At 36.0% G+C, this 10,719-nt stretch overlaps 1 pseudogene; it reads left to right on the top strand.

Annotated features, from left to right (window-relative positions):
• The first annotated feature begins 9,431 nt into the window (after positions 1-9,431).
• LOC122754582 lies at positions 9,432-10,278 on the top strand (annotated as a pseudogene).
• Positions 10,279-10,719: the final 441 nt, after the last annotated feature.

Raw genomic sequence — 10,719 nt, 5'->3', positions numbered from 1 at the left:
CTATTTTTCACTAACCTCCTTAAATTATTTAAAAAACACTATGATGGGAAGTGATACATAGGCTTTAGTCAACTGAGTGCTAAAGGGTTCTATGATATATGTATTTTTTTAAGTGTAAGAATGTTTATCTTAAATAATACTTAAAGTGATTAAATTATAAATTTTTCTCTTAAAAACACTCACCCAAAGTGAACAGAAGCCACTCGATAAATTATATTGTCTTTTTTTTCTAGTTTGTCTTTATCATTTTTATTTCTGCCTCAAGTGTTGCTTTTTATGAACAATTATAGTGCATATTAATAGTATTTTATAGCACTTTTGACTAGATTTGAAGAGCTCATAAGAACTCCATAAGGGAAATAATATAAGCATTATCATCATCATTTTCTAGATAAGGAAACTGAGGCTGAGAGGAATAGGGGTTAAGTTACTTATGATCACATAACTATTAAATGGGAAAGGCTAGACTTGATCCCTATATATTCAGATGCTAAGCCTTGTGCTCTTTCAATATGGGAGGTTTCCTTATTACAGAGCTTCCTAACATCTGGTTATGTTTGTTATGTTTGTCAGCTAGTTACCAAGCAACCAAGCATCCTTTGCCAATTAGTGGAAGTCTGTATCTGGCAAATGGTCTTTAGTTTTACACACACACACACACACACACACACACACACACTTACTGCTATATTTAGTACAAACACACACACACACACACATATATATATATATACACACACAATTTATTTATTCAGTAAACAATTAAGCTCCTATGTTTGAGCTACTACCATGTAAAATAAAATAAAAACTGGTACATATTCTTTCCTCAAGGAGCTTTAACTCTGTTAGAGACTATATAACTTGAGAGGAAATAAATTTCTAGGTGGAGTCCAATGGAAGACAAAGGAGAGCTCAAGATAAAATACTCTGGGAAAATCTGAGGAAAGAGAGAATAGTTCCAGCTGTGAGTTTCTTCCCTTTTACCAAAGGGATGCCAAAGAACCTGAGCATTAGTGGAAGATAAGGATTGTGGGAGACAGGAATGAGATGGAAATGCATTGTAAGTATTGAGGGTAAGTTCTGAGGCAGGAGATGACCAAGTTTAGGAAAGAGCTAATTGTCCAATTTGGTTAGAACATAGATTATGTGGAAAAGAATAATTTTTACTACAAAAGTTTAGGTCAGCAGGAGCCAGACTGTAGTACTTTAAAGGCCAGGCTTTGGAGATTATATTTGATTACGTAGGCAACAGGGAACCATGGGACATTTTTTGAACAAGAGAATGATATGAATAGACCTGTGTCAGGAAGATTGTTGGGGCATCTATGTGGAAAATGATAAAGAGAGAGAAAGAGAGAGAGAAAGAGAGACAGAGACAGAGACAGAGAGACAGAAACAGAGATAGAGACAGAGAGATAGAGAGACAGAGACAGAGAAACAAACAGAGACAAAAACAAAGAGGGAAACAGAGAAAGAGAGATTAAGGCCACTCCAAAAGTTAATAGTCAATACAAAACAAAAGTTAATAATCAATGAAAGCCTATAGAGGAATAGTTGAAACATGAGTAGAAAGAAGGGGACATATACCAGAGATATTGTAGAGACTTAAATAGCAGGATTGCCAACTGCTTAGACCCAGAGAGAAAGGAAGAAGGAAGAGTGAAAGAAGACCTGGAAATAAGAAACCCAGGGGACTGAGAAAATGGGATGGCTTTAACAGAATTGCATTTTCTGACAAGGAGAAAGGTTTTTTGCACTAGAAAAAAAAAAAAGGACTGAACAAACTGATGGGGATGATGATGATGATCAAGGAGTTGATGCTCACAATAGAGAGGGGAAAAAGTAAGAAAGCACTTAGTTACCCTTTATTAGCTCAAATCATCAGACCTAGCTATATGTACTACATACATCCAAGTATAACTCAACAAATAAGTGTATGTGTTATAGTGTGATATACACAAAACCATGCATGCATACATACACAACTGCTAAAATATAACAGGGATCATGGTATGGTGACATGATGTTATATGATAACAATGTGATGAGATGTGGTGATGTCACATATGATACTTACTCATCAATGTCATACAATATATATGTAAATCAATCATCTCATTTGGCAGGACAAACCTCATTCTTCCTCTAGATTTGGTTCACTAATTTCAACTGTCTTATTTAAAAAATCTAGGATCCAAGAGATAAACCAACACAACTACCACCTAATTTCAGTCCAACTCCCTCAGGATACTAGGGCTAGCCCTGTTGAGGAGAAATATACTTCTATTCATTCTAGTTCTTCAACCCCTATCTAATATGTTTTCTATTTATACAATAAACCACTCTTAATAATGATGCTTTTAGAACTAAAGTATAACCATTTGCTTAACAATAAGCAAATGAAATGTAGACACAAATAAGTTAAAGATAATGTAAAAAACCCTATGAAATATATCACAATATGCATGTAAAACCATAGAAATACTTATGATTTTCATACTCTCTCACAAGTCACTCAGTATCTATGATGAAGAGTAGGTACATGTACAAGAACCTGGTAGGAAGGTTGAGGAAGGAAAACACATGCACTTAGGATAGCCCATAGTTCTGGAGGGTTTGCTTCAGGTGGTCTATTCAAGAACCTCAGCAGGACACAAAACTCAATGCTTGGCTGATGATCCTTATCACCCTTTAGGCAAAGGGATAATTCTGTTCTTTTATCTATTTGAACATTGCACTTACAAGGACTTTCAATTTACCATCACCCTTATAAGAATGTTTATAAAATCTGAGCTCTTAATATCAATATCATCAAATGAATGCTCTTTTTTGCACCTCTGGGTAGTTCTGAATGGCAAGACATTTCATGGTAGCTGTGAGGCCAAAAAGTGAATTCTCTCTCCACCTATCAGAAAGTACTCAGCTAAAGGCTTCTGTGGCTTGACTGCTTTGTCTTCAACTTTTGTCAGAACTTCAATGGCTTAAAAAAAATGACAGCATCATGATTCCTGATATCTCACATATCTATTAAAATACACACCCACAGGCACAGCTGGGTGGCACAGTGGATAAAGCACCAGCCCTGGATTCAGGAGGACCTGAGTTTGAATCTGGCCCCATACACTTGACACTTACTAGCTGTGTGACCCTCAGCAAGTCATTTAACCCTTATTGCCCCACCCTCCCCCCCAAAAAAAAATACACATCCACTTAAATTTTCCTTATCAAAAAATAGTGCTTTTTAAATAACTCCTCAGTGTCCAACTGTTTACATTATTTCTCTTTTAAGTTTTAATGTATTTAAACACAAAAAGTTTTGTACAAATGAGCTAATTTGCCCATAATACTTCCAGTTATAAAGTTTTAATATGGTTCTTTTGTATTCTTCAAGCTGTGATAATTTCCACTCATGTTTTTCTACTTTTTTAATAAATACAAGATCTTTCTTTGACTCTTCAAGCAATCGAATTTTTCCCACAGGAATCAGTCTATAAATTTGTCAAGGAAATTTGAGATTTTAGGTTTATGTCACAGTTCATTTTATGTTCAAAATCCCCATAAATTTCAACTGAAATCTGTTTCTTCATATACTTATATTAGCAGTTTTTATTAAAAACAAGTTTTTCAGGGCATCTAGTGGCACAATGGATAGAGCACTGGCCCGGGAGTCAGGAGTACCTGAGTTCAAATTCGGCCTCAGACACTTAACACTTACTAGCTGTGTGACCCTGGGCAAGTCACTTAACCCCAATTGCCTCACTAAACCAAAACAAAACAAAACCAACAAACAAAAAAAAAAAACAACCCAAGTTTTTCCTACTTCTAAGCATAACAAATTGTTTATCTAATACAACATCAATATCTCATATTCTTTGATAATTAATGTAAAATTTTCCTTTTGCCCCCAAAATATTTTTGTCCTTTTCATTCCAAAAATGATCAGTATGAAGGACTGTGAAATCATCATGTACTCTATAGTAGGGAATCACAAGAATTGGCAGGTATGATCCTGGAATCAATGTCTATGATCTGTCAAAGAATGTGATGAACAAGAGAAAGGAAAGTATTGTACTGGGTTTCAAAAAGGGAGAGAGAATAAAGTCTGAAAACTATAGGCACGGAGTTGGTTTGTCTAGTTCTGAAAATTTTTAGAACAAAATTATTAAAGCAATGGCTAGTAAACATCTGGAAAAGAAAATAATGTTCTTAATAGAATAAAATCATTCAACTTTTTTACAGGATTAGTAGACAACAAAATAGGAGAATGCTATAGAAATGTTCTTCCCCGATTTTATAGTATAAAGAAAATATAGTCAAGCACTGACTTTGAGCATCATTTGTTGTGTCTTAGGGGAGAGAAAATCTACTCAGCCAGTCTATCATTGGCTTCAGTCCTACAAGACAGGGTGGATTCTCTCTTTTGTCTGGCCTTGTCCAAGCACTAGATTAAAGGAAAGTAAAATAAAGGAATTAGGTCTCTTTACTCTTAAATAACGGTTTAGTCTAAAATGGCACTGCTCATGTCAAGAAAAAGAAATTATCATGCCCCTTCACTATGTTACCAAATATTGAAGGTATTAGAGATTGTTGTTGTTGTTGTTCACCTGTTTTCAGTCATGCTCAACTCTTGGTGACCCCATTTGGAGTGTTCTTGCAAAGATACTGGAATGGTTTGTCATTTCCTTCTCCAGTTCATCTTATTTTTGAGGAAGTTAAGGCAACCAGGATTAAGTGACTTGTCCAGGGTCACATAGCTAGTTAAGTGTCTATGGACAGATTTGAAGTTAGGAGGCTTCCTGACTTCAGACCTGGCACTCTATTCACTGCACCACCTAGCTACGCATTCAAGAAAATAATAACAATAATAATAATTCATAATGATAATGATATTTTTACATAGTACTTCCAGGATTGAAAGAATTTTAATATATTAACTCATTTAATACTTACAACAACGCTATGAGATCAGTGATATTATTAGCTTCACTTTGCAGATGACAAAATGGAGGCTTCTAGATATGATATGACAGGATCACATAGCTATTACATGTTGGAGGCAGAATTTATGCTAGTTTACCCAGCTCCATGTCCAGCACTCTATCTATGCTTAGAGATGTTAGAGAAGATAAGATTTGGGGAAAATGTTATAATTGTCTTCAAGCATGTCATTCTCATCCATTACCACCAAAGTAGTCATCATAAATTACTGATCTGATGAAGTCACACCTGTGTATGAAAATCTGCTATGGCTCCATTTGCATCTAAAATAAAATAAAAACTCCTGACCTTCACATTGAAAGCTCTCCCACTAAGGTAAACATTTCACATTGCTCCCATTCAAACACTCTGTCAAAGTAAACTCTCTACCTTTCTGTTCCTCAAACTAGGTATTCATTTTCCCATCTCTGGGACTTTGTACAGGCTGCCCTCCATTCCTTAAATGCTTTCTCACTATTGTCTTTCATAATTCTTACTTTCCTTTAAGGGTACATGTTATAGTAAGTCTTCTATCATCAGCCTAGTACTTAATGCTCTTTCCATCTTCAAATTTCAGTGTACTTAATTATTGTTTAAATAGCGCACACATACACACACACATTCATTGATATATAAGTTTTGTGAAGACTGTTTTTTTCTTTTTTTTTTTTCTTTTTGCAGCCCCAACAGCTAACACAAGTTGTACGTATTAGGTTTCTAATAAATATTTATTGTATCAATGAATGAAAGTACTGATGTGGGGACATTATACAATAAGCATTCTTTCTCTGAACTAGCTTATTGTTTCTGTTAATCAGTTGGTAGAACTAAGCCCCAAAACTAACATGGGGACTTATACCTATTAGGTTTCTAACAAATGTTCATTGTATCAGTAAATGAAAGAAATTATATGAAACTGTATACACTGGACATTCCTTTTTCCTTACCAACTTTTTGTGCTGTTTTTCAGTTGGTAGAACTAATCCCCCCCAAAAAAAAACTAACAAAAGAATCTGTACATATTAGGTTTCTAATAAATATCTGTCATATAAATCAATGAAAGAACTGATATGAGGTCATTATGCATAGGACATTCCCTCTCCCTTACCCAGATCAATGATATTATTACTCAGTTATAGAACTATATGTGATTAGTATATATGTAAGTGGTAATGAGATTCCAAACTTCCCACCTCTTTGGCCTTGAGGATACTGCTTTGTATAGTGGTAACCACCATCACCCTGTGTTCCAGTAATGTCAAGTGTATACACAGAGAGAGAGAGAGAGACAGACAGACAGACAGACACACACACACACACACACACACACTGTCTCTCCCTCTCTGTCTCTCGCGCACTCTTGCGCTCTCTCTCTCTCTCTCTCTCTCTCTCTCTCTCTCTCTCGATACTTTCCCCCTACCTTCACTACTCTTTCTTTTTAGAAAACTGAAATTTAACAGAACTTACCATATTATTAGTATCATGCTAGGGTTATGACTTCCATGAATTTTGCATATCTATAATTCCCAATATAGACAGAAAGCCAATAGTAATCAAATCCAGATGGAAATTGCTTAATATCTATTTAATTTTATTGGTCCTGAATGAGGATGTACAATAATCTAAACCAGTTATTTATTATTAGGCATCTCTTCTTTCCAGATTTCCATATTACTGCAAATGCAGATATTGGCTAATCCTTCCTAATTTAATTAGAGGAAATGTCTGTCACCCAATTAATCTGTCAAAGTCAAAAATTTACAAATAGTTTGTTTGGAGTCTTTCCCTTACTAATTGGAACAATATCTGTACAACTGATAGGTGGTATCTACTGTGACTAATACTTTCTTGAGTAAATACAATTAAAAGGAAAGGGTCTTGTAAAACACAATGACCTATTGTAAAGTAATAGAATGAATTAATCTGTTGAGATCCATGTCATCTTAGATAGCACATTAATACACTTGACTCTATTGACCATTAGTTATATACATATGATTCCACATGGTGAAATAGCTTTGCCAAGGTCTGTAGAAATGATTTCTGCCAAACACATCTCTAGCATTTAGCTTTCTAGACAATGACAATTGACCCTTCAACCTTGCCTATCCCCTCTGGATGATTTAAAATGTTTATCTAAATGCAATGATGACATTATAAATCTTCCATGACATTTGTTTCATAAATCAGGGTGCTGCTTGTGTGACCCAAAGTCAACTGTGTCTTAGTAAACTTGCAAACAATGGTGAATAATGCCATTGAAATCTTCAAGTTAGCACTAATGAAAGGCCGCAGAAATATTAACTCTCTTGAAGAGGTACATGAATTCTTTTCAGATAACAATTGAAGAAAGTGTTTTCATTTCATCAGATTCAAGAAGGACAATAAGGACATTATATCATTAGTTTTTCTTTTGATATAGTCATAGACTAATATATTTCAATTCATAAGAAATTGTGTTTATACAAATAAAGTTTTAACTATTTCAATCAAGGAAGAGTGTTTAACAAATAGCAATGTTTTCATTATTCAAGTATTATTTAATGACTTTTTTGTAGATTTCTTTTAAGAAAGGAAAAAAATATACTTTCTACATAATAGGATGAAATTTATGAGGGACATTTAATAGTTTGTATGTAAAATAGATAGAAAATATATTGGTTTTCCTAATGGTTATAAACATCTAAGCGGACAAACTAAAGAAAAACACGACGGCATCTGGCACAAATAGTGGGACAGAGTTTTCTGAAACTTGACCAGTTAACAGAATGAGCATAACTATGAGGTCAAATATAATTGATATTTAAATGTATCTACACATCACAATTTGAAAGTCAAATTGACCAGTTTATGGTTTAAATTTCCCAGTATATTCCACCAATTAAAAAAATGCAAGTTCATAGTTCATTTGTTTTATGGTTTATACTTTTTTCTACTTCACCCCCTGGGTTTGATTGCCTTCAGTGATCATATTAATTGGATATTTGCCAAATGTACTTTTCAGAGTATCTAGAAAAATTTAGGGGAGGGGATGGAATGGAATTACTTTATTCCAAATTTTTCATCTTTTAACTTTCCAACTGAAACTTGTTTCATTAAATTGGGAGATGCCTGTCAGAAAACTGCCTCTGTAGTTTTTATTATTCCCTTAGATTTGGTGATCTGCTTTATGTATAGAATTTTTCTAGTGAAGGTTTATTGTGCTTTTTAAGCCACATGCTTTCCTGGGCCATGTTTGGAGTCTATGATGACATTGTTTGGGTTTAATTTGACATCCAATGCATGTTTTAGGCCTGTTTGATTCTCACTTAAAGTGGTATTCAAAAATAAATGAAGATTTTGGAAAGTTTTACCATAAGATGTTAAGGCTGAGTTTTTATCCGACACCTTTTCTTGCTATTTTTCTAAAATGTTATTTATTCCTTTGGAATCTGCTAATTTGTTTTTGAAAAACTGAAAATTTTTGACTAGAGGCAGAATGTGGCATTCCTTCAGTGAAAAGCTATGCTCAAATTTTGCCTTTGATCACAATCACAAATGTTCTCAAATATCCTTTTTTCATGTGGTAATATTCTTCTCATGAATGTAAACACTTAGCTTCATTTTGTCTCTTTTCCTCTTTTTTATGGGAAAGAAGAATTATAGCACTCTCTATAGAAATGTACTGGATTTGGGAACCTTTCCATGTTCCTCTCTGTCATACCCTCCTCTTAGAATCCCTGGTATCCTTCAAGGGTCAGCTCAAAAATCATCTTCTATATAAAGTTTAACCTATTCTCCCCCACCCTCAGCTATTAGTATCTCCATTCTCCAAATCACCATCTATCTATTTTAAATATACCTATATATGTATGTGTTTTCATTCTCAAGAGACTGCAAACTCCTTGAGGGCAGGGAGTATTTAAATTTTGTTTTTGTATATGCACTGCCTAACACCATGAAAGACATATAGTAAGAGCTTAATAATGCTTATTGATTGATTTTTCATTTGTATATACATGTATACATGTACACACATATATGTACACACATATGTATATCTGTTTCTGTATATGTATATATATAAAATTCTATTGGTTCTTTGGTGACTTTTCATCCCTCAGATCCAGGGCTTCTATTTCTTCATTAATCAGGATGAACTAGAAGGAATTATTTGGTTACCAAGATCTATTATTGACCAAGAATATAACCAAATTTCCTTAGTTCTCTACTTATTAGGTCTTCACAAGAAATACTAAGGCCTTTAACTGTAGGAAGTGATTTATCTGACGTTATACAAACAGTAGGTGTATCTGAGACAAGCAATGTAGATGGTAAATGAGTTGGGCCTAGAATTAAATTGGGGATATAAAAATGTGATGCATCTCATTTGAGAAATCATATACTACTTTCAAAAATGCTAACCTGGACGGGGCCAGGGCTGTGTCCGGAACCTCGGCCGGTCAGGGGTTCCGATGTGGTTCCCAGGGCAGGAGTCCCAGGCTCCAGTTAGGGGGGACCCGTCGGGATGAAGAACGGATGTCTTCCTGTTCTCCGCTTCCAAGAGAAGTTGGGACGTAATCAGTTTGGACTGGTACAGCAAGATGGGCTTCTGGGCGCGCCTGGTGCTGAGCTACAGTCACCGCCAGGGGGCGGTGCGTCTGTGCCTAAGCGACCTTCAGGAGGCCTTTCAGGGCAAGGGGAACGGGACTCTCCCTCAGGTTGGCCACAGTGCTTCAGGACCGGCTGCGTCGAGGGGAGCTACAAAGGGAGTCAGATTTCATGGCCAGCATGGACTGCAGCTGGTTTTCATGGGGAGTAGGTGTCTTCCTGTTGAAACCTCTCAAATGGACTCTTTCTAATGATCTGGGGGACAACAAGGTCCCTGCTGAAGAGGTACTGGTGACTGTGGAGCTGCTCAAGGGTAAAGCAGAGGACTTATATCGTCTGCATCAGAACTTTCCAATCTCCTCTCATAGTGACAGTGAGGAAATGGAGAAGAAACTGGATAGCCTCCTCCAGGACACCACCAAAGGACCTGTAGATCTGCCCAATACTCCCCACACGCGATTTTTCTCCACCTATGTGCCTAATCCCAGCATTTCAGATGCTGAGCTGGAGAAACTGCCCCTAGAAACTGTCAGAAGGAGATTTGCTTCCAAGCCACGAATCCTCCAAAAGACAGCTGGAACCCACACTCTAATGCTATCCCAGGACTTCCATATGTTAAGGAGATATCAGGCCTATGTGTTGGTTCGTAGTTATGTAATTGAAAAACTCTCAGAATTTGACGGGATGGGGAAGAAAGAGTACTCCATTTAGCTGGATACTCCCAGTTACTCCAGGACAGAAATAATTTCTGGATGTTATGCTCCAAAGGCTTGCTTCCAGCTGGTGTCATGAACCTGTCTTTTCATCTTTATAGTGCCACAACCTACAATGTCCTGTGTTTGACCTATTGTTCCAAATAGCCTGCAGTCCTTGACTTTGGCCCAGTTACGTTTGTCTTCACCCACCAACTCCCACTAGAATTTTGTTCCAGCCAGCAAAGGTGAGAGCTTGCAGATCATTTTTTTTTCTCCCGTTGGTTAGAGGGACTTGCCATCTTTACCTGTAGGTGTTTATAAGTTTACCTAACTGATTCATACCAATTTCCATTTTCACTGGTCAGGAGAATCAGACAAGTTTTATTCAAGGGGACTTAACTGCTGCTTCTTCAAGGAGAAAGTAAACAGTGCAAAAGTTTCTGCTCTTTATTATCAT

The sequence above is a fragment of the Dromiciops gliroides genome, chromosome 4 (genome assembly GCF_019393635.1).
Source record: "Dromiciops gliroides isolate mDroGli1 chromosome 4, mDroGli1.pri, whole genome shotgun sequence".
Classification (NCBI taxonomy): Eukaryota; Metazoa; Chordata; class Mammalia; order Microbiotheria; family Microbiotheriidae; genus Dromiciops; species Dromiciops gliroides.
This window is presented reverse-complemented; position numbering and strand designations above follow the sequence as displayed.